Source organism: Anas platyrhynchos, chromosome 13 (genome assembly GCF_047663525.1).
Source record: "Anas platyrhynchos isolate ZD024472 breed Pekin duck chromosome 13, IASCAAS_PekinDuck_T2T, whole genome shotgun sequence".
In the NCBI taxonomy this organism is placed as follows: domain Eukaryota; kingdom Metazoa; phylum Chordata; class Aves; order Anseriformes; family Anatidae; genus Anas; species Anas platyrhynchos.
Genome location: NC_092599.1, coordinates 9,049,252 through 9,074,421, shown reverse-complemented (window position 1 = coordinate 9,074,421; position 25,170 = coordinate 9,049,252). Strand labels below are relative to the sequence as shown.

The 25,170-nt window shown below is 40.1% G+C and overlaps 1 long non-coding RNA gene across 3 annotated transcripts in view; it reads left to right on the top strand.

The window, feature by feature from the left end:
- Window positions 1–25,170, top strand: part of LOC106019339 (uncharacterized) — a 75,413-nt gene that overhangs the window by 45,158 nt on the left and 5,085 nt on the right. The window contains exons 5-6 of one of the 3 annotated variants that reach the window (XR_002405375.4): window positions 21,798–21,859; window positions 22,513–22,902. The exons of 1 other annotated variant lie outside the window; for it this stretch is intronic. This is a non-coding gene — a long non-coding RNA (uncharacterized lncRNA). Of the gene's footprint in view, window positions 1–21,797; window positions 21,860–22,512; window positions 22,903–23,745; window positions 23,843–25,170 lie in introns of those variants that run through there. One more of the 3 variants, XR_003500346.3, reaches the window with a different exon arrangement.

Genomic DNA, 25,170 nt, shown 5'->3' with positions numbered 1-25,170 from the left:
CTTTCCAACTTTTTGTTTCAAAGTAGTATTTCTCATGGAAGAGAGTGACCTGAACTTGAAGGTTAAAGAACAACAACAAAGAAGTTAAATAATCCATATCGCAAAGCCAAGATTATTTTCTTTTGGGTCAAATTAAATGTTCTAGATCAATTCAAAATGAATTTAGCAGAAGTCCCCCAACATGTATTTCAGTTTGAGCAAGACAAGTCCCTTCCATCTCCCTAACATATTTTCCATTGATCTCTTCCATACAGACAGCATGGGCTGAAAGTCAGGACTGGGATCAAGAGGTGCACCTTGTGGTCCTAGTAAGGAAAAAAACAAGTTAGGCACTTGCACTGAAGGGAGCTGTTTTTCATAGTTGCTATTCAAGTGCGGGTTTTGATTTTTGCTAGTTACTGTGGCTTATTCCTGTTAATGAGAAACCTCCAGTGCTCTCTTGGGCTAAGGCAGGGATGGATTTACTGGAGGGGGGAATTAAGGGACTGTACATAGTGTAAGGAACTGTTAAAAGTCTCTGGGCTTTAAAAAGAAAAGAAATTGGGTGAGGATCTTGGGAACTGGGCTGTGCAGAGCTGAGAGATGTGAAAAAACAGAGGCTTTGAGATGACATACAGACTTACAGTACAGGAGACTTTTCAAGGTTCCCTGTCTGGATTAATTCACCAAAATTCTGTATCATAAGGAAGGTAGAAATATTTGAAATATCAGTACAGTAATAGGTTTCTTTCCATTCTGAAGTTAATTTGACTGAGGCTACATTTTAAATTTGAATAATGTGCCATACTCCTGGCAAACGTAATTGCGCAGACCTTACATTTATATGCTTTTCAGACTTTTCACAATGTACATACCTGTAACAGCCTTACATATTGAAGAATGTAAATGATAAACATCAATTCTTTATCATCAGCAAAAGATGAAGTATTTAAACCACCGTGAGTGGAAACTCCAGTATCCACTCAGCATTTTTTTGTCATTCAAGTTAGCATCTCAGCAAGTTTGTGTAACATTGGTGATAGTACAACTTGCATAGCTTGAAAACCATGAAAATGCAAATGAAAAAGGATCATGCTTCTTCATTTGCATCTAGAAGAGAGAGAGAGTAAAAATCTTTTTACTAGGCCTAGTAACTTCTGGGGAATTATATGAAAGGATGTTTTTAATAGAAATATATCTTGCTCTTGCAATGGTCTTTAGAGAACTGATCCCGGGCAGCCAAAAAACACCTAATTCTGGTGATCTTGGAAGGGTTTTGATAGGGATCTCAGGACTTATGAATCATATTTGTGTATTTTGGGTTCACTAGGCACTTCAACCTCTGTCCTTAGAGGTTGTCAAGATTAAGAGCTTTTCCAACAAGGATGCACTGTCTCCCCTCTCCTATGCACATAAATCCCTGTCCTTAGAAGCTCAGTAGACCATGTTATATTTCATTTGACTACCTCCATGTGCAAGGGAGGTACTCTGGAAGTGTTTCCTATAAGGAGAAGGAGAAAAAAACAAAACAAACCAACAAAACCAACCAAACGAAGCCAAAATGAACCCACCCACAAATCCAAGAACCAAATTGGACCATGTCTCATAAACAAGACTGGTGACACAATGATACAGAACAGAGCCTGGACGGAGATTGAAAGAGGCAGTTGTGATTTCTTTAGAAAGCAGAGGTGATGAATACTGTATGAAGCAGCTGACTGTTGTGGTTCAGTGTCCATGGATGCTCTTTATGAGGTTATACTCAGAGTTCAATTTGGACTGCATCATAGTAAGACCAAGTTCACTTTGAAAATACAAATGCTCCTGTGCTGTATATCTTGATGGGTTCTTCTCTGTTCTCCACTGATGTCTGACCTGAATAATGAACCCACATTTCTAAAGGAAAACCCATCAAGGTGAATTTACCCCAGCAATGATGCCAAAGTGTTCCTGATATGGGTGACCTTATTTAGTGAAGCTGGATGGTAATTTGTTTAATCAGAATAACTATTTTGCTGAAAAGGGTGGTTTTAATAACAACTCGTCCCCTATAAATAGGATTGCTCTGGGGGACTTTTTAAAAAAAAAAAAAAAATTGGTTTAAATACTCAAGTTAAATTTTATCATTTTGGCATTTTTCCCGATCTGAATGGCAAAGACATTTCAGAATGGTAACAGTTTCTGTAAAAATGGAAACTACATTTAACTTATTATCAAGGCCACTTGCTATGAAAGTATTTAATTAAAGCATTCCTATTTAAATACCTATTTAAAAGAAACACATTTTATATTAAATTTCCATTAACTTTGAAGATTTTACTAAAGAGTCTTAAAGAAATCATCAAAGTTTGCTGTTGTGTCCAATTAATCATAGCTCCATATAATCATTTCTTATAACTACACTTAACATTTCCTATTGCCATAAAACCAGAAGCAGCCATAATCAGTGTAATCCAACTCTTTTCACTCTCATATTCTGTTTTTGGCAGTGATCTGTAGCAGGCTTTCAAAGAAAGAGCAGAAGAAGAGAATCACTAAATGGTGACTTTTCTCCCCAATTATCTTTATAGATTGTGGCAGTTGTGGCTTAGGGAGTTTTGTAAGTTGGATGTAATGTTCAAGTAATCATATATAATATCTTTCTTCCATGAACTTGTCTATTTTTTCTTCAAAATTGTCAGAACAGTTGGTACTCACAAGATCCTGTGGCAAGGAGATTTAAGAAATAATTTTGGTTTTGGTGAAAAAGGATTTTCCTTTTGCTTGTTTCAGACTGGTTTCTGCCATTTTAATTTTTTACCCCCACCTCTATTTTATATTTTTGGAAATTGTGGTAAAACTGCATTTTATATATATATATTTTTTTTTCACATATTTGATCATTCAGGTTACTCCCTTCCATTGCTTTTCCTTGTTCTGCTCTGTCAATTTTGGGGTTGTCTACAGAGGTGGCACACATAGATTTATATAGTCAACAAAGGTTGCTTCTGTTTTGTATTTTTAAATTAACTATTGTTTCCTAATAGGTTCTAGCATTGTATTTACATTTTTTTTTTTTTTTTTTACCATCATTTAAAGAGGATTTTAAGAGGATCTTTCTAGAGGGCTTCTTACAGTTTAAAATGTTTTCTAAATAGTCATAGTCAACCCAGAGGTGTACTGAGGTGTATGTATTTCCTCTTCATGACTTCAATTTATTTACATTTTGTTTTAACTGCTATTCTCTCACCTACTTGCTTAATGTACGAGACACCTCAGAACCACTTTTAGTTTTGAGTAGCAAGAATAGCTTTGTATATTTGATGAAATGCCTCACCTGAGGAGTTGCATTGGTTTCTCTGTCATGTGCCAATGCAGTGAGCAGATCCCATGGGTCAGTTTCTTCCTTCCTACCTTCTGTTTGCTGCCTCTGATCCTGTTGGTGGGTGTAGAAATACTATCTTGTTTTATCCCAGTACACCTGCAGCTCTTAAGCTTTAGATAAAGAATATGACCCAAAGCTTCTGTGAAGTTGGAGGTACAATATTTTACATGGGTCATTCCTGTTCACAAACTTATCAAATCCTTCAAAGTATGTTTGTGAGTCAAGAATTCTTTCTTCTAACAGTAGCCTTTTTAGCAGTTTCTTATTGTATTAAATTTATTTAATTGCCTGCTAATTCTATTCTGTTTCAGCCAACCAGTCAGATTTAATGGACCTAGCTCCTTCATTCGGCGAAGCCTTTTAAAAACTGCTGTCATTTTTTCACTTTTTCAGTCTTTAATACAGAGCTGAATGCTCAGTGATAGGGTACATGCCACAGTAAGTACTTTGGCTATTTCATATCCAATACTATCTTGGTGCTGGTGACTTGTTACTAGTAATTTTATTCATTTATTCTGAAACTTCTACTGACATTTCAGTTTGACACGATTCCTCAGACATATTTCCTGTGTAGAAAAGAAAAAAAACGACGTGAAAAACTCACTGATAGCTGAACATCCTTAATCTCTTCCATCAAGAAAGCTGATGTAAAGAATGCAGTTAGGGTTGGATTTTTCTTTTTCTTTTCTTTTTTGATTTTTTTTTTTTTTTTTGCGATGGTTTTATCTTCCCTCAATCTTTCTTTAATAGCTCAATTTCTTATCAGTACTGCAGACTCTTTTGGTAGGATTCTTTTTTGGATTGTGGATTGAAAAAGTTTCTGCTATTTACTTTTTTTTTTTTGTCTATAACATGTTGACTGTTTGAAACCCCCCCCCCCCCCCCTTTTTTTTTTTGTCCTACTTATATCTTCTTACTTAATGCATCAGAGTTTCAACTCGCCTCCTTTACGGTTTTGGATCTGATTTCTTCTTTTAAAGAAGGATGTCCTCTGTCTCTTATTGGACATCTTGATTGTTGTCATTTGTTGTTGTTTGGTTTTGATTCTGGTTTTATATCAAACTTTCTTTGATCATTTTGAAAGGATAGATGGCAAGCATTTCTTCTGAATATGTCATTTAGCTTTCTAAATAGTCCCCATGCAACCCATAAATGTCTTCCCTTTTTATCTTCAATTTCTTGGTTCCCTATTAAACATTTTTAGGTGGCTCTTCTATTAGAGTTAAGCATTACTATAGATCTAATCATCCTTATCACATCACTGTCACTGTCTCAGTTATGATCACTGTTCCTCATATGTGTGCGTGGAATTTCAGCTCATATGAATCTTTTACACTAAATATTTTTGCCATAAGTATTTTCTCTACTAGGTGTTGAACTTCTGCTGTCTCAGGTCTCACATTAAGAACAACATGCTTTTCTGGGCTGGACATGTGCTGTCTGTCTGTAGCTTCAGTTTTGCCTCTTTGACTTTCCTCCTTTCCCTTTCAGTCTTGCTGATGCCCAAGTTGGCCATCATTACAAGCTTTTCCTCCAATACTCAGCTGATGTACCCACAACCAACTGTAAAGTTTTATTACTTTTGTGTCTGTGTTTGTGTGTATAAAAAAATGTGTAGTGTGCATACACCATTAACCTGATACAAACCAGTAAGGGAATGTTTGTTTGAAGTATGGCTGAGGAGGGAGAGCCAAAGGTATACTGACTTCTAGAATGGAGAAATTTTGGAGGTGTTAGGAACAGTGTTTTCTTTAGAATTCTCTTTAAAAGCATACAAAGCTAGGGCTTTTATCTAAGAAAAGGAAGGAAAGCTCCTCTTTTCCTGAGCAACTCTACTTGTAAATGAAAAGAGCTTACCCTAATCCCTGCAGCAAGTGGTGATGAAAACCAAGAAATCCAACAAGAAAAGGCCTTTTTCTGCAGCAGCACAAGAATCCCTGGGCCAGTTAATTGTTCCTTTTTTCAGTGGCTTAAATTACAAGATCTCTTGCATATTCTCAACCTGTTGTAAAAGAACATGACTAGTCATCTTTGGTATTACAGTTCCTTATGGGATGCCCCATCATCTGACAGCAAAGAGTCATTGTAGGAAACTAATAGTGCCTGAAGGTATAATAACCTCTGAGGGGAAAAACAGCTTGAAGATGATGATCATTAAAAGCCAGAGCATTTTCTTTGACATACTACACCAGATAAGACTGGACTATGGGTGTTATTGAATTACTATCATAGAGGAAGTAGCTATGAACTGATGTTAATTTATTTAGGAAATGTTTTAATGTGACTGCATTTTCGTTTGATAAATATATATATATATATATATATTTATCTCTATAAATAAATATATATATATATTTATCTCTTTCTAGGTAGCATAAGCCACTTTAGAAATTGGGGGGGGGGGGAGTAGTAGAATTTCTTTTGTGATGTTTCTATAATAAATCATAGTATGGCATGCACATTATCATGCTATAAAATATTGTGGCTGGTTTTATTAGAATGTTTTGAGTCTTGATTTTTTTATTTTATGATGCATCAGGACTGATATAATTTTGGAAAAACAAAACCTTAAGGTTGTCCAGACATGCCCGATCAGCCAGATGGTTCTCTCTTTAATGGGAAGGCTTTGTGTTTGCTTAGTATAGATACATGTTCTGGTGCTCATGATGCTCCTATTCACATACTTCATAAATTGTGGTAGCTTGAAGTTTGAGCGATGACCTTTTGAACAGAGTGTTTTGGGCAGTTCAGGTGTAGAATGCTAAAACTATGGTAAAAGCCTTGGGATTGTCTCAGGTTGTGTGCTCAACATCATATGTTCCTTCTAGCAACTTTGGTCTCATTCAAGTTGCATTTACCTGGCCTCATGACAGAAATCAATCTAAATGCAAAACTCATTTCCTCATGTTGTGCTTCCCTCAGTAATTTCTTTCTTTCGCTGTCTCTTGCACGCACACCTGCTCATTTGCACATGTACAGACAACAGTCCAGTAGGTACAGCTAATGTATAAGCCAATCAATCTGTGTCTGGAGGAAAATGGATTGTTTATTTCCATACCTAATTACTTCTTATTAAAGAGCAACAGAAATTTTGACAGGCAAATTATTTTCTTACATAAGTAATGAGAGAGTGATAGACGCTCATAGGAAATGTAGAACACAACACAATAACAATTTCTTTAATAAAAAGGATAGGTAGTTTGTGTGGATTTTTTTTTTTCTATAGAAATATGAGTGATACTACCAATGTTCAAAAGATAGAAAAGGGATATAACATAAGCCCCTATAAGTAAGAAATCTGTCCTCCATCATGGTGAAAGTACCATGGGGAAATCCTGCAAGACAAAATGAACAGAATGATCAGTTAATACTAGCTCTAGGCTGCTAGATCCTGGGATGAAAGGGACATTAAAATCTGTGTTTTATGGCAATGAGAGGCAGCAGGTTGAACAGGATCAAAAACAAGAGTATATATATTCACAGTAGTAGACGTCCTACTGTAAAGAGATAAAACTCTCCCTGGATGGACAGCGGCTGAAATACTGAGTAGGTGAACATAGAGAAATATTTCTCTGCTTGATGGATCTGATAGGAGGGGGATTCTGTACCTTTACCAAAAAAATTAATGGTAGAAACAGGAACTGAGCAATGACTTCCTATATGTAAGCCCCTGCCCACTGAGCTGTTCTCTCTCCTTACCAAAGACTCAGTGATGCCCACCTGTTTTCTATGTAAGAAAATGACTAAACAAACTCTGCAGAAGTTGCAACTAGATGGAGGACTTGAAAGAATAAACCACTTTTCCCTCCCTTTTCCAGGAATCAAGAGGACTGAAAATATTACAGTTTTGCTAAGTTGACTTAGGAGAAATCTTGAATTCTGTGTCTGACAAATAAGAAGAAAACTGAGATAAAGTCTGATAGCAGGTAGGGAATGCATAACATGTTACAGAAATGTAGGAACAAACAGTGATTCACTGTGGGCTGTTATAGGAAAGTGACTTACCAATTCATAAATTCACAGTAAGCTTGCTTTTGCATTATCATCTCTGTTATCTCTGGTCCTAAGGACTGATAACGCACGGCACAAACAATCTCCAATCCTTTCACTCTCTGTCACCTAAGTCACAGAGTTCCCTTCTTTATGCTCACGCTTCCCTTTCCCCCTTCAGCAGATGTTTGCTGTCTGTTCCTGTGTTTCTTTACATCAGTGGGGGCACTTGGGCTGAACATAGGAGTAAGGACAAAGACCTGTGAGCTGCTCCTGCAGCTTGGTGAAGCCCCAGCACCTTTTCTTTGCCTCTCATTGTAGCCCTATCTGAGGGTTAAAGAGAGCGGGCATGCTGCTGGGGGCCAGGCACGTCTGCTGTCTGCCCTCAGGACCAGCTTGGAAGAGAAGTGCTGCAGTGACAACTCCTTTCCTCTTATTTTTTTACATCTCAGGTCTTATGAGCACCCCAGAGCCATGGAGTACAGTGTGATACTTCCTTTGCTTTTTCACATGAAATCAATTTTTAAAGCAGACCAATTACAGGAAATGTTTACAGTGTTTCTCCACTGCAGCTAACATTAAACATTTAGCAGCTCTCCTCATGAAGCCGTACTGGAATCTGGTCCTGCAGTGTGCTCGAAGAGGTCAGTCACTGCCACGTGCCAAAGTGGTCCTTTAGGAATCGGCGCAGAGTGAGTGGGGGAGTACCAGTGGCTGCAGCACTGCTGACAGCTGTAGCATGCCTGTGGGAGGGAGACTGGGACCCCGTGGGCTGCACAAGAAAGGGGATGGTGTGGAAAACACCCGACTACCCTGCTGCTGCTGAGACTGGTACAATTCCTGTGCACAGACTCAAGGAACCATGCTCTGGTTTTCCACATGCTCTCTGCCTGGCTTAGCCAGTGGAGAGGCACGTTCAAACACTGCAGGCAGCCCACCATCATTTGGACTGCCTTTTTTGTGCTCTCCTATTGTTTAATTGCATATGAATTGTGGATGCCCCATTCCTGGAGCTGTTCAAGACCAGGCTGGACAAGGCCCTGGGCAACCTGATCCTACTGGATGGCCTCCCTGCCCATAGCAGGAAGGCTGAAACAAGATGATCTTTAAGGTCCCTTCCAACCCAAGCCATTTTATGAATTTGTGATATGATGAGGACTTCCAGATCTTTTATGGGATGGAAATTCACCTAGCCATGGCAGGTAGCTTAAAAGCAGTGCAAACCCACAATGTGCTGTAGGATCTTACAGAAACATGAGACAATGCTGACCGGTGTCACTAGCTGAAGTGTGGTGGAAGCTGTGCTCACCCAGCACCTACGTCTGCTACCTAGACCTTTCTTGGGTGGGGCTTAGTACCTCAGTGCTGCCTCTTCTGAAGAGGGAAGGAATTTTGGCCAAAGTTTAAAAAAAATAATAATAAAATTAAATCCACCTTGCTCAACTAAGATTTGAGTCACAGCTCTGCACAGTATTTAGCTGATTTCCCCTGAACTTTAGGAGTGGTGCTGCAGTGGGGAAGATAATTACTGAAACACAATTTTGGCTTTTTTCTTGTTAGCAACCCATGTCTGAGAGGGATGAGCATAGAACAAATTTCAGCCCCTGCCTATGTGCACAGTGTTACACTGCCTCAGCCTCACACTGACACTGAAATAATTGCTACAATTATAAGTAGGCCCTCTTATAACAGCGTGCTGATTATTTACACGGTGCAGAGACAAGCTTTCCTCTTGCATTCTCGTACAGGATTGGAGTAAGATGAATCTTTCCTGCTGTTTGGATGAGACAGCAAAAGCAAACACAACATCACCTTTAATTAGCAACAGATAGGTCTGATTCTTTAGTCATACTGATTTTACAACAGTGTAATTTTATAAATTTTCATCAATGTCCTCCAAATATGTACCACCTGAAATGGAAAATGCCTGCTTGATGTGCAGATTAAGTCTTGGAAGCAAGAAGCACGGAAATTTAAAGCAGAAGCTGGTCCATGAGAAAGGAATAGAAATGAGAAAGAAGAAGAATTATCCTGCTTTAACCTAATGTTGTTAATCTATATTGCCCATTATAATCTCGAGTGTCCTGCTTAGTGAAGTATGCAATCTGTAGTGCTGGTTCCTGCACAAGCAGTGTATCTAATATAAAGGACTGGCTCAACATCCATCATAATAATTACTGTGTCATAATTTTCTGCCCTTCCTACCTCTGCTGCAAAGAGATAGAATAGGCCTTTCACGTGTTTGAGAATTTTCACTAAAAAATCTTTTTTTTTTTCTATATGAAAATCTGTATTTCTGCCCTATTTATTTTGCAGATTTGACCTGACATAATGAAATATACTTTATCAGGGGTGGAGAAATTATATTTGAATATCTGAAAAAAAAAATAGCTTATTTCGTTTAATATCTGAATTTGGTTGACTGCACTGAAAGGGATCAGTAAGCTTATTGGAAGTTACATTTAAAAAATGCTCCCAACAAAATCTTTCATTCAACCACCCACAGATTCAGTTTGACTCTAGGGTTAAATATAAAAGAGCTCACAGTGGTTAAAATGTTTCTCTGCTTTAAGTCTTTTGTATTGAAGGAGATGTAAGCAATTTTAACAGAAGAATGTGAGCTCTCCCAGGTCTGTGAGGTGACACTGTTTGAAGTTGATGGTTTGGTCCCACTTCCATGTGTGTGTTTTTGTGGCAGCTTCATGGTTTTATTTTATTTTATTTTTTAATTTACATTGTTATTTCTCATAGCTGTGGAGTAAAGTTTGAAAGTGTGATGTGTGTGAAACCAGCCCAGTCAATGTTCAATAGAGTCTGCAGGGAGGCTGGAAGGAGACCACTGAGCTGTGCATCTCAAAGGAAGGTTTCCTTCTCCATAGGTGACTTCACCTGTGCCGACAGGATTGTGCAGCACCACCCAGGCATGTCCACCATTTTTGCATTGCACCCAGGCAAGATGTGTCTTTTTGGGCAGCAGAAAGGTAGTGCTGCCCTGTTCCTGTGTGTGTAGCTGATGCCCAGGACTCTCTGGGTTGCTCTCAGTATCTTGGTGTTTTGTTATCAATGCGCTTTCCTGCAGCGAGTACCCCATATGATTCTTTGATGTTGCTGATAAGTGATGCTTCTGCTCATGTTTCTGAGGTGCTGTCCTCAAAATTAACGGGCTTTGTTACAGATAAGATGCTAGAGGCTGCAAAGCAGTGGTTTATGTCTACTTTTGGGATGCATTGGAGAAGCCCAGACGTGAGCTGATGGGACAGTAACCACAGGACACAGGACAGTACCTTCAAAGACCCTAGGCTGTACAGAAATCAGATGATAGCTTTTGGAGATTTAAGAAGGCTTGCATTTTTACATTAATACTTTACTAAGGGAAGTCTGCATAAAGGGCTTTATTACACAAGAAAATAATTTGGTCACTGAAAAGCAATAAAAAGATTTCTTTGTAAATGTACCATAATAAGTGCTACCGAAGAAAATATAAAGGCTTAGTTCCACAAAGAGATCCACTTGACAGAAAATGTAATTGAGATCAAGACCTGAAGTGACCTGAGTCTACTCTCAGGTTTTGTGGCTGTTATTGTTTATACGTTTTGTTTTTATTTTTAATTATAGAAACTTTTTTTTTTCCTGCCTCCTGATGTTTTACAGATTCCATCTTTTTGATGTGTTATTGCACAGGAAGCAAAGAATAGCTTTGGACTCTACATAGGACAGCCAGTTAGCATGCTCAGTTTTCAAATGGAAAAAGAATAGAGTGATAGCACTAGATCTTTTCATTTAGTCTGCCTAGATAACTGATAATTTCTTTGACTTTAAGAATTGGCACCTTCCTCATGTTCACACTTTTTTCTTTAATATGCTTTTGTATGCAAGAGCTTTAAAAACAAACCTGCCTACCTACCTTTATACACGTGAGTTTTTTTTATTAAGAGTGATGACCTGCCTGGGTAGATCCACTTGTATTTTTCTTTCAAATCTGAAAATGTTTGCAGGATGGCTGTGGGGAGGAGCTTGTGCCAGCCTAGACAGCATTCTGTCACTGCACAAAGCATACTTGCTGCAAAACACACAAAAATAGTTTTGTCTTTCATCTCTTTCAGCTACTGGAACCTTAAAAAGTACAAAAAAAAAAAAAAAAGATCAAATAGGGATGTGATGTTTAAGTAGATGATGTCTCTTTTAAAGATATAAAAGATGATTAGATTGAATATGAGCCCCAAGGATCTCTGTTGCAGGATGAGCTGCCATCCCACAGTACAACCTGGGAGAGATTTTCTACCGCAGAGGAAAATTCAGCAGCCTCAGTAGCAAATGTTGAGCTCAGCTGCAGCTGGCATTAAGACTAAATTTTTGAACATCTGAATATTGAAAGCCTTTTAAACTCGCCCAATATTATTCTATTACTGGAACAAATCTAACAGTAAATTGAAAAAAAAAATAGGAACCTTCTAAAAAATATGCCTTCCCCATCCATTCTCAGCCTCAGTATTATGTAAAGATGACAGTTATCAGCTATGTAGAAGAGCAGCTATATTAAATGTTAAATAACCTTTAACAGCACCAAATATTTAATCATAAAAAATTAAATTGACAGTGGTGTGGTTCACATAGTATCCCCTCGAAAGCCTGACAGCATCATTTCTCATATATATTGATAAGTACAAGACATCCATAAAATCATAGGCTCTGTAGCCTTCTATTTATGAGAGGCTATCTAAAACTCATTCATTGCAGGTAATATCAGTAAGTCAATTCAGCTTAGTCTGATAGCTCATAACTTTTCAGACTGTTGTATTTACTGAGCCATAGACTATCCTTTCTTCGAGTGTACTTGAGAAAATGACTTGTACTGTAAGACTATTTCTTCTCAAAGTATAATCAAGTACTTTAAAACGGACTCCATAACTGCAAATTCAAAACAGTATTAGACTTTGGTAATAATATAAAAAATATTGCTTTAATAATGCTTTGTAAGTCATACAGAGTATTGGCAGTATTTTTCTGACTCTAGTAACCCACCCAGAAAACTGCCAGTGGGAGTTTGGTGCTGGGCTTAGACATGCTTCAAGGGGTGGCAGAAGCCCCTGTATCGGAGCTAGTAAGGACTCATTTAAAAATGGGAGAAATTGCTCAGCACGTGACATACAGGACTTGAGGGTGGAGAATCAGCATTGCGGGCAGCAGTGGGGATGGCAGACCACCCCATCCCATTGTGGATGTGATAATGCCTGGGCAAATTCAGAGCTCCTAAGCAATAAGAGCAAGTCTGTTGGTTCTGATCGCATTGACTGTCCCTGTATCAGTTGCTGTCTTGTGGGGCTGACTGTAGAGTATTTTCCTGGTACTGCAGGACTGATGAAATGTTAATTGTGCTCCTAGAGCAATCCCTTACTGAAGGAGACTTCATGTCTGAGGTTCTGGCAGCACAGCAGAAATGCAGGCAAAACAATTTCATAGGTAAAACTGTCCTGTAAATGCTCTGGTAGTGCTTTACTCAAATTCACTTGGGTATTTGGGCTTAGGAAATGGAATCAAAAACCCACAGAAAAACTGCTGTTGACTTTACTGGTCTCCTCGCTCAGGATCAAAGCTGGTATACAGAATTTGCTTGGAAACACTGAATTTAGAGGAGGCTCATAAAAGTATTAGACATTATTCAAGGGAGCCAAATATAGTCACAAGTGCCTTGAACTGAAGCTTAAAACTAAAACAGAAATTGGGCAATGACATTCCCAGCAAGGGTATCTTCCCTTGATTTCCTTCACTGCTCATTCCTCTCATTCACCTGCATTTTCTGGTGCTGTCTGGGGTTAGAGCTAAAACCAAAGAGAGAGGCTGCATTTCCCTTTCTGTTGGAAATGGACAGATTTGCTCAGTAATCACTTCTGTCCATAATTCAAGCAGTGAATTGCTGTTTTGGAGAACTTCAGGGTAGAGAATTGTGTTACCAAGCTGTTTCATTATTTTTAAATTTCTGTTTCACTGCTTTCTGGCTTCTGCTGTTTAGACAGCATCAGCTTTTAGTGCTGAAAACAGTTCCCCTGGAGCCTGGGCTGCATGGGGAGATGCCTTGAGCTACAGGGAGCTGGACTGCCTCTTTTGGGTGGTGTGAGTGAATGGCAGAGTTTGGGACATTGGTGGCAGTGACAAAGGGCTGCTAAGTCCCCAGACCGCTGGGGAATAGAAGCTGGGGCTGAGGGCAAAAGCTGTGTTAAAAGCATTGGGGGACTAGCAGGAGGTAGGTTGAGGGAATAGAAACAGATGGAGAGAGGAAAGACGGAATGTTTTTTGGGGTTCTGTCCAGTGCAGGGTGGGTGTGGAAGCTGGGAAATGACTACTGTCTCTCCAGGAAATCTTAAGTAATTTGGATGTGAGAACAGCACTCAGAAGTGGCTCAAAGTGCTTTGAGCCACGAACCTGCAGTTCATCAGCCTCAGCCAGAGGTGTCTTGGTCTGTGTTTCTCTTGGAAAAGGAAAAGGATTTGGGGTGTGGGTGGGCTTTCATGCAGCATATCTTGTTCCTGGGATGAAAGTGCTGGTAATAGCAAATTTTTTCCCTGAAAACAGAGGCATTTACAACAGTGTGTCAACCTTGGCTGGCCCAGCTGTGTGTGGCATACTGGTTTAGCTGTCCGTCACACCATGGGTTGTCACAGAGCCCCACAGATGATGTCCCTGGAGGCCCTGTGGGCGTCCCTTCTCCCAGGTGGGTTTCCACTCCTGTGACTGCCCGAGGGCCCTGCCGCGGCCCATACGGGAGCCCATGGCTGATGTCTGTGCTGTGGAGTCCAAAGGAGGAGGGGAGTTCCAACATTTGGATATGTTTTTGTCTTAATTCGGCATAAAATGCAAATTTAGAAACTTTTCTACTGCCATGTTTTGGATTTAGAACAGTGGCATAACGTAAGTGCACATGGTAACTGTATATAATAAACCTGAGTTCTCGTATCATGCTCGTCATGATCTTAAAATACTTTGCCAAAGAGAAAGCCTGCTGATTCTATCTCCATTTTATAGATGTAGAAATGAAGGCAAAGAGAGATGAATCGATTTAACCTGCAGATAAATTGATTTATTGAGACTGAGCTAAAAATGGTCACAGTCCAACCGTTTCTGCAAATCTGATAGAACAGTACACCAGGCGAGCAAGAATCAGGTGTTTGCTTAATGCTTCCCCCAACCATATTGAGATGTTTGCCTTTCTCTGGGACAGGGATGTCACTTGCTGACAGCTCTGGTCACACATGCAGGTGTCTCTCACAGCTGCCCTGAGTCTGTGGTGGCTTGTGCTGGATATTGCTTTGCAACAGCCTCCCCTCTTGCTGATCTGGTAGCTCTCGTGCTTGCATGCAGGCTTTCTGTTTCAAAGTAAGATGCCTTTTGGGTTGCAGCTGCCCTCTGTGCTGTGTGGTTGGTGCATGGCCAGCTTTGAGTGGAGCTCAGCCAGGGCACGCTGCTAACATTGCTGCAGAAGTGCAAAGTGTTTGGAGATCTCTCCTGACCACAGGGGTTGAGATCTTGTTTTCCGTCCTCTGAACGGCTGTAGCTGTGGCAACACCAACATCCTTGGTCAGGGCAGGCTCAGGCAGAGCTGTCATCTAGGTTGACATGCTGAGACCTGGCTTCGTCTCGGCGTACAAATCAACCTTTTGCTGTAACAGGTCAGTGGAAGTGAGAGATGTTTGGATTAGAGCTGACTGACTTTGGGAGAAAATACTATTGTTGACAACTGCAGATTTGTTAGAATGAGCGCAGGTTGGAGGGCTGTGCTTGGTTCGATAAGGGCCTCACCAGGGAGAGGCTACATGGAGCTCCTGCTCACAGCCGATGCTCTGGCAGGTGAGCATAGTCCTGAATGGTAAACATCAAAACTTTTGGAATTTAAGGTATCTGCAGCAGTTTGCTGATAAACTTAATTAACTACAAAATGCCTGCTGATCTTACTGGTGGGACTGGGAACTGCTTCCTGGATCTTGACAATACGTATAGTGAGAGTATGAAGAGAAAGTTGCTTTGTGCTGTTCATGGGGTAAAGTATTTCTGTGTCCTGAAATCATCCTTTCCATTTGAACACAGTCCTTCTGCACAGTTCACCTTGGTGCTGTTTGTGTTTCTGCAGCATCCATGTTCTAAGCAATAAAAGGATTAATTGTTTTCCAAGCTGGTAGTACATCTTTTAACATATGTGGTATGCAGGAGGCAGGCAATAAATAACTAAAAGAAGCCTACAGTGCAGTGGCTCCTGCTGAGGATTTTACTGAGCATATAGAGAAATTGATTCTGTTAAACTTCGCTTGCTGGAGTGGAAAGTTAAAGAAGAGAAAAAATGCTAAGGAATAGAGTGGTGCACAGGACTGTCATTTTCATTTTAGGATTCTCTCTATAAAATGTGCACATCAGACGCTTGGAAAGGCTTCCTAAGGAAAAGGAGCTTTGGTACAATGTCTCAGGGGTAGAGGGAACTACAACATTTGACATGCTGTTTAAAAGGCTGAGGGAAATGCTTTAAGGAAAGAGTTGCTGTCTGTTCCAGACCCTGGTTCAGGATCCGTGGTGCAGCCTTCCCAGGCAGCACTTCTGATGGAATCAGTGGGATGCCAAACTGAAAATGAGATGTCTGTAGGCTGTGAAATTTGACCCTGTCTAGACTGAGGCTCTGTTCTGGAGCCTGGCAGCATCTGGACAGATGGCTGTCCCCATGGACACCGCAGCATCTCCAGCAGTGCCCTGGCAGTCTCTGGGAAAATCCCCTGACTTTTCACAGAGGAGAATGAGTGAGAGGACCAGAAAGGTCCTTAATGGCTAGAAAATCAATTAATCAAAGGACTAATCTTTCAGTTGTTTCTTTCCAAGGGAACTCCCTCTTCCTTCCTTAACGACAGCTGCTATAACAGGCTTTTTTCCAATATGTAGTTCTCCACATGCCCCTCATTGCTCTAAAGAGAGACCTCTGCATGGTATGGAGTTCAATTCACAGAGTAAGTGCCAGAAACCTGGCTGGACACCTGCAGGTGTATTTTAAGGACATATATTGAATTATTCTCATCCCGAGACATTCTAAATAGGGAGAACTATTTTGTTGTTTTCTCTTACTGTGCTTTTAAAGCAGGCGATAATAGCAGTCACTCACAGCTATGACATGCTGCTGGAGCTGCCAGAAGGACTTTTTTTTTCTTTCTTTCTTTATTCCTTTTTTTTTTTTTTCTTTTTTCTTTTTTTTTCTCTGAACTAAAAAGCAGTGAACTAGATCTGCTACAAGCAGGTCTATAATTTGCTGTTCTCACATGACAGGTCCCCTTGATTTCCTGGGGCCCATTCCCAATCCTAGGATCGAAGGAGTGCCCTTTCGATGTTCTCCCTTCCTCCTCTTCCCCAAGACATTGGTTTGCAGTCACTGCACTTAGTTTGTAGTTTATCAGATGGAGAGGATGGCCCTGAGGACGGTGCTGTGCTGGGGAGAGGCTCTACTGATCACAGCAGTGTGTTCCCAGCTTCCAGGCCCAAGCGGATCCACACCCAGCCAGTATGGGCAGAGCAGTGTGCATCTGCCTGCACCTCTCTGTGCAGGCGCACCCTTAATCTCCTCTTGTCTTGGTTCTGTCAGAGGGGGCTAATAGCTCACTGCATCATGGACACAGTATGGGATAAAAAACTATTAATCATCGCACAGTGCTGAGACAGATGGGTTTCATTCCCAGGATAAGTACATACACCATGATCCTCTAAAGCGAACATTAACACTTTGGTAGCTGTGATTTACATCATTCCTGAAACTACAGTTGCATGGTGGTAGAGAAGAGCTTCTCGCCTATTAAGTGTTTAATTTGGGAGATACAATTCAATCACAAAGTGATCTGTTCTGAAGTGCAAAAGCTGAAGGACTTGCATTGTTTAGTTTGCAATACAAGAACAGGAAGGATTTATGTTAAAAATAAAGTCTCTGAATGGACAGGCAGTCAGGGAGATCCCTTCAAATGCAGAAAGGCTTGGCCGCCTTAATTTTCAATCTTTCTAATGTCTAGGAAAATCTTGCCCTAGCTACAGAACTTACTGGCAAATTGTGTCTCACATTCAGCAGGAAGAGATTTATCTTGGAAAGGTATTAAAAGCTTCTGTTACACAGTTGTCATCTGGGAAGATACAGTATTGATTGATCCTGGAGTTTCATTTGATTGGTTGCATTGGTGATTACAGTATTGATTCGTCTCACATGCTGTGTTTGTTCCGTGCACTGCTCTGTTGCAGCAAGAATTAGTCCTACTAGCAGCTTGCTGCATGTTTTTTTTTTTTTTTTTTTTGTGAGAAGAATTGGGCAGAATTCATTTTTCACTAGACGGAGTCTTACAGAGTAATTAACTGAAAGGAGGCTGGCGAGAATTACTGAATTACCCAGGGAACGCAGCACAGCCAGAGTTTTTTTTCAGGCATGTGTAAATAAAGAAATTTGCATTCTCCAAATATTTAAACCAAATATTGTATTCAAAGGGAAGTGTGTAATTTGAAAAAGTACAGAAACATAATAAAAGCTGCAAGCAGTTTCAAAACCTCACTGCCACAGCTAAGGCAGAAGAAAGATTGCAGTATGGCTGCTGAGCTGCCCCTTGAAATGCTGTGGTGAAGGAGGAAGAGGACGATGACTGCAGCCTCCTGTCAGCTCAGACTATGGCCTTAGATTTGCTAAATGGCTTGTTTTGCTTTGGCTTCATTTGCCCCTATCAGTGCTGTTGCCTTGGGCCAGAAGAGGTGATGTTTGTGGGGATGTACAGAGGAGCTGGTCTGAAACCAGGAGTCATTCTCTTCTAATCATGTAACTGAACACAAATGGATCCAAATGAAGCCTCCACCACTGCAAGGTCCTGAGTATTTCCTCAAAATCTTGTGAATTGTCTCTCTAATGACTGCCTATCTTCCCAAAAGGGAGAGTTCCCCTTCCCATGGCCAGTGAGACTGACATGCAATTAGACACCATGATAGGCTTCTCCAGAAGAAAAGTTTTGAACATGAATTTTAAATGCTTGCTCTTAGTCATGTCATCCCATCTGGTATGAGAAACTAATTAAAAAAAGTGAGACATTTCAAGGCCTACATGTGTAATTTGGAAAGAAATAAATGTACTTAGAATGTGAAATAATGTCGCATGGTGTTGCTGTTGCACTGAACCAAATTTTCATCAGTTCAGGATACCAGAGTTAATTGCTAGTTGAAATACTCCAGAGCAGGACTATAGTCCTTTTTTCTCTCTCTCTCTTTTTTTTTTTTTTTTTTTCCTTCCCCCATTGGTAAAACTGAAGAAAGGTGAAATTGGCTCATTTGCTTGACTTTCTCCTGACTGGAAAGAATTAAGAAAGAGCAAAGCAGTGAGAGCCTTAGAGGTGAAATTCAGACTTCAAATAAGCCTATCTCCAGTAAAGTAGAAAAAGGTAAACAAAGCAGTAAGGGAACGTGCTCACTTTCAGTGCTAAAATTGTGTGTGTGCGCATGTGTACACACACATGCTGGGGTGCAGGAAGGGGTTAAAAATGCCCAGAGTTCAGCAAAATGAAAAAAGAAGTTAAAGCACTTTCTTTCCCTTAACAGTGGATGAGATGAATGGGACAATAATTCAATTGCTGTTTTTCTTTGCAAACATGTCTGTGGGACAAATCCCCAATTCAAACAATCATGCCTTTTTCACAGGGATTAATCTTAAATTTAATACATAATTTATAATTATCAGCCCACCAATAGTATTTTTATGTCTTTGGTGTTCAAAATATAATGCTTTCTGTGAATTTTTAAAGTAGTCATAATATAAATTCATAATGAAGATTGTTAACATCAATAAAGGGCTACTTGCTTCTCTGTTCTACTAATTCTGGTTAGCAGAGGACTGGGATGAAGGAGTTTTTTTTAACACTGAAGGCATTGCTAGAGAGTCGTGGGCAATTTCCTGCTGTCTGCCAAGGACGGAAACAGAACTCATTAGTGGTGTCCTGTTCCCCCCCCCCCCCTTTTTTTTTTTTTTTTTTTTTTTTTTTTTTGCCACAAATATGTGATATTTTGCTGAAAAAGTAAAATTGAAAATTGACATTGAGTGTTCCGACATTAGTTAAGAAAAAAAAACAAAAACTTGAATTGTGATTGGCTATCTGGGAAAAATGCAAAAAGACATTAGAGAAGCAGGAACCATTAATGAAAATTTTAGTTTTTAAAAGCCCTACTTTTTTTTTAGTGAAAATTTTCCACTGAGCTTATTGGTCAAACATGGCATGGCACTGAGTGGTGGCTGAGCTGGGCACCCTGAAAGCTTCAGCACCATTGCCTCATAGCATTTGACTGGGGGCTGTCCTGGCACTGGTACCTAGAGAGGACCTGGATGTTGGTCACAGCTGCTCTTCCATGCAGATTATCTACTTTCCTGCAGTCTTCAGAGCATCCTAGTCTAATATGCAAATGCTCACCGCTGCAGTCTGCCTATAGATAAAACTATACAGATTGTATCCCTAGGTAGGGCTTGTATAGAAGAAGGAAAAAGTCTCATAATCTCTACATAAACTTATTTGCTGCAGAATAGCTTTTGGGTACCTCAGTGCACATCTCCTTTGCTTGAAATATATCGACTATCTAAACAGTTGCATGTTCAGTCACCCAACTGGCAGGACAAATGCCCAATTTATGGACAGATGTGGGTATTGCATCTGGGTATCCTTGAAAACACGCTTCATCAGAGAGAGCTTTTATTGTTCTGAGAAAGTAACTGCATTTTAATGAAGGTCACCCCTATGGAAGGTAAAACTGCTGTGCAGCATCTCTCCAACTCAGAAATCAATTCATATTGCTGCTTTCCAGGGCAACTACAACTTTGGTTTGAAATCCATTCTCCAAATCTTTCAATCAAGCTTTGCAGATCATTATAATACATAGAGATCTGCTACGCCATGGCTATATGATCATTATATTGGGGAAAAAACTGCTACCGTGCATATGTTGACAACCAATTTATTCATTGCAAAATAGCGAAGCATTGAGTATCCATTCGGTGTCAGTTGGAGGGCACTGTGCTATATTTGTTGCCATCATCATTATAAGGGTTACAAATGATCTACCTGGAGCTCAGCATATATCTTCTAGGATGAAGTGTCAACACAAAGATAATAGGGGTGAATTTAGAGTACAGCTTTAGGTGTACGTTTGCCGCTTTGCACTGCAAGTCAATAGATGTTGGTTGGAAAGAGAGTAAAAAGAAAGCCAAGGAAGAAAAGTTCAATTCAGTAACCTTACTTTAGGCATTTTTGTTCGGCAACTGATTGCTTACGCTGCCCAACACTGACAGCAGCTAAGTACAGTAAAAATGATCTTCTTTTGAAGAATTTTTTTGTCCTAATCTTCCTTTGTGTAGTTGTCATGAGGAAGTACATGGAAGGAATAATCAGGAGACCAGATGGCATTTTGAATAGTGGGTCTATTCAGACATTTTCAAATCCCTAATTGGTCATTGGTTTTAAATGTTAATATGCTTCACTAGTAAATCATTTCTATTCTCTCTTTTTGATGTTTGCAAAGAATAATGAAAGAAATAGATATATTGCTAACTGTGGTACCCAAAAATCAGCATTCAAGCAATGTTGCGAAGTGGTGACTGAACTTTAGCAAATATGAATAGGATGATGGTCATTCAAACTGATTAACTAGTGACAGGCTGAAAAGAAATGCGGGGTCATATTTTGTGTTGGTGTAAGCTGGCAAAAGTATAATGACTTGGGTGGAATTATGCTGATTAATATCAGCAGAAAATGTAGTTTGATGTCTATATTTACATCCTTGTTTCATACAGCATTTTTTGCCTGGAGGAGAAAGCTTCAGGAGTGTCTCAAGCAGTACAGCAGGAGGCAGGTTGTACAAATGGATTTAGATCAAAGAAATATACCTGAACTTTCATTGGACATGTGTGATATTAGCTGGTGGAAGAAATGCTGCGCCGTGTGACTTTTAGCTCACTTAACATGCTGGCTTAAGTAGGAAGTCATGGTGAGAAACACCTTTAAAGAAGGTAAGTCAGGATGCATTCCTAAAAAGAGCTCCCTTGCTACGTTATCTGATGATATGATGATAGGTTATGTGATGGTAGCCATCTGGTTCATCCAGGTTAAAAATATTATGGGTGGTGGAGGAAGAGACATTATCTACAGAGCAGGACACAGGTCTGGCTGAGATACAGCATTTCTGCTAGAAATAAAGTTGCAGACATGAAGCTGTGCTCCACTGGAAAGATAAAAGCGAGGAAGCAAAAGGAAGCCAACCACAGGATGACAAGGGAACTCAGGTTTGCATTGCTGAAGGAACTTGCTTAGAGTTTCTCTTTCTTTCTGGGAATATATTTTTTGGGGAACTTTTTGGTGAAATACTGTTTCTGTGCCCTGTTGTAACCTGGATTCTCACTTACAATATCTTTCTTTCATATTTTTTATCTTTTACTTATCAGTGTTTTCCCTGAGAATAACTACTTGAAGACTTAAATGGAAACCATCTGTAAAGAAACATTTGGTAAGGTTTCTGCCTACAGACATTATGAGGCACAAAAGAAGGAAATAGAGAAAGGAAGGAATTGAAAAAGGAGCAGGGGTCATATACAAAGGTACAGAGTGGAGAAGGTCTGCATTGGTGCTGCTTATAGAGTGGCTTTCTGACCACATGATGGCTTAAGAGTCAAAGCAAATACCAAATATCAGATTGGTAGCTGCAGATCTAAAGTTGATACCCATGCCCTTACTGCCACATTTGGCATGGAGAAATACCTGCAGCACCTCCAGGAAGGATGGTGGGCACTGACATTACTCTAAATAAGGCAGGTAAAAGGAATAGCATTAATACAGTTCTGAGGAGAGGCAGCAGATCCAGAGTTAAGCTGTAGTTTATAGCAGAGGAAAAGTGAGGGAGGGGAACACCAGATAAGGGTCTGTCAGACTTCTTTGAATGTCCATCACTGAGGACCCTGACTATGAGCTAGTCAAGACACACCGGCAACAGCAAAGTCCATGGTGGGCTTCAGAGAAGCTTTGGCACCAGTGAACATCAGACAGCTGGGCTTTCTTGAGAGGGGTATCAGTGGTGGATGCAGTAAAGGGGAGGTGGCCATCTAGGAGGTGCTGCCTGCACAGCACAGAAATTAAAGCTTTGTAAGCACTTGCATTTTTCAGCTTCTTCAGCAAGCAATTCGTGTTTCGTGCCGGCCACGACAATCTCCAGTCAACTGGCACCAACGTGTGTGGAGCACGTCAGTGTCTGGATTTAACACTTCTACAATTTAAAATGCTACTATGTATGTGAGTCAACACTATAATGCCTTAAAGAAGCAAAAAGCTGGTGTATGTACTTGTTAAAGCATCTTGTTTCAGACACATTTGGAACAACAGGGGTTCTTTGCACTTTTCATGAAGCGATTGACAAAATAGGATCAAGCTATACCAAGAAACAGCATCAGCTCCAAAAAAAAACATCACCACTATATGTGGAGCACAGATGGTGCTTTTGGTACTCGATATTATAGCTGTTTTTAAGTTGATTGGAGAAAAATATGGATTTTTAAATCTTACACCTGCATTCTGAGAGGAAGCATATGTAGAGACTTGCTGAATCCCTTGGTGTATTCTGAGTGGATATTTGCACGCTCGGAGTTGACGTTTTCCATTCTCCCTTACAATGAACAGTATTTAATTCTGGAATGGTTCTGCTGAAATCAGACAAAAGCACAGGGGAAGATGAAAAGGACATAAGGTTTCTGTCCTGTGTATTAATGATCTGGTTACAGATATGAAAAGCATGTACACATTTGTCTTTTATGAACAACACTGTGCTCGTGGACACACATACACCCAAATGTGCATGGTGACTGCTTTTTTTTTTTTTTTTTTTTTTTTTTTTTTGCAAAGAGACAGTGAAACAGTGAGGTAGTAGGCACGTAGCAGGGTAAACAGAGCAGCTTACAGGGATTAGATCAGAACTCCTAAGAATGTCTTCTCTGCAAGGGCAACAGATCAAAGCTAGCTGAATGTTTAAATACGACTTCATGCAAATGTTGAAGTTTTTGTCCCATCACTGCCTTTGTGCCTTGTGTCAGTGCTTTCCATGATGCTGAGCCTAACTGGTCCCTTACCTCTTTTTCTGCAATCATGCCACGTGTGTTTTCCTTTACTATTACTATGGAAGCTGTGCCCCCAGTTTGTTGCTGATACTTTTGGAATTATTTTGTGGTAAAATTATTTTATTGGAGTTATTTGGAATTATGGAATTATAATGTTGATTTTTTGGTCATCCTTTTAGTTATATTTATTTTTCCTGTTTCCAGACTGCTTTCTCTAGGATGCTCAGATAGCTAAGCTATCTTAGAGCAGGGTTTATCTCTCAGACCTGCCACAAAATTTTGCTTCCAGGTGGAGTAAAACGTCACTTCAGTAACTTGCAGGAGTAAACTCACTGAAGGTTGTGACCCTGTGATGGTGAGAATTGTGGGAGCACACAGGCCCACAGGTAGGTTGCTCACTGGAGTCCTGTATGTGTGGATATTTTTTCCCATTCCTTGGTGTTCTTGCTGTGATCTTTCTGCAGCATTTGAAGAACACAATTTCTCTCTCACAGCTAGTCCTCCTCAACCATGCGTGTTATGTGGAGGATGCATTTTTAAAAACTTTAATATTAATACATAAATTACATAATTAATATTAATATTAGTACATTAATAATAATATATGTATATATAATAATTTAAAAAATCCTTATTCTCAGGTACATCAGGTGAGCTGGCTTCAAATACCAACAAGATGATGCAAAAGAGTTGAAAATCTTTCTTCTACCGTTAAGTGTGAGAAGTGCAGTTTTCAGTCTTCCCTCTCATGAATGCAGTGGGAGACCAAAGCAGATTTTTCTTGTCAAGTTTTTACCTGCTTTGTGAGCTTTTAGATGGCTTTTGGATGCTGGGAGCTAAAGGGCAGAAATATCAAATAGCAGCTCTTCCCATGTGCTGGAGTGTCACATTCTTTCCACCTTGGAGTCTGTAGGCAGGGTGTTTGCATAGCAAGTGCCATGTCAAGTCAAGGTTAAAACAGGATTATTTATTCTTTTTTTTCAACTTGGGATAAAAGTACAGGGCACATCCTATGGAAATCACATTTGAAACAGCTGAGTTCAATTACCTTCTCAAATAATTGTCAGCAACATGCAGTTGCTTTTGAGGTGCAATGTATTACTTACAGGGAAAGCTGACCTTGGACATACTCACACGGCCCTCTGATTTCAATGCACAGCTTTTCAGGCAGAATGTAAATCCCACTGAGGGTCAGATTCAGGCTGCTGAACAGCAGCTTCAGTCAGTTAAAGGCCAGATCCAACCAACGAATCAGACATCTTGCCATGGGCATCTCAAAAAAAACGGCTTGCACCAAGCATGCCTGCGTGGAGCTTGCTGCTGTATTTTAGCTTCTGTGTGCTGGTCATGACCATATAAACCCTGGGGAGATGGCAGCCTGGCTCTGCTTATCCCCCAAGCCAAGGTCTGTGTGAGGGCAGTGAATGTTTGCAGGCATTGTGTAGCTCTGTGAGAAACCAGCTGCAAATATCTGCTGACTTTGGCTGTGCCTCCTGCATCTAGGGGAGCATGGCTGCAGGACCCCTTGTTAGCACAACTGCACGGGCATCTCTTTCCTGCGAGCTTACCTCCCAGCCTCAGAATTGAACTTCCCTATTTTTTTTCCTGCCAAGGCCAACTTTTAAACTTCCCTGCTGTGTGTTCCAAGTGGGAGGAGCAGTGGCAAAAGAAGCTGCTTTGATTTAAGTGAGTGAGGGGGCAGTGCTACTCTGTC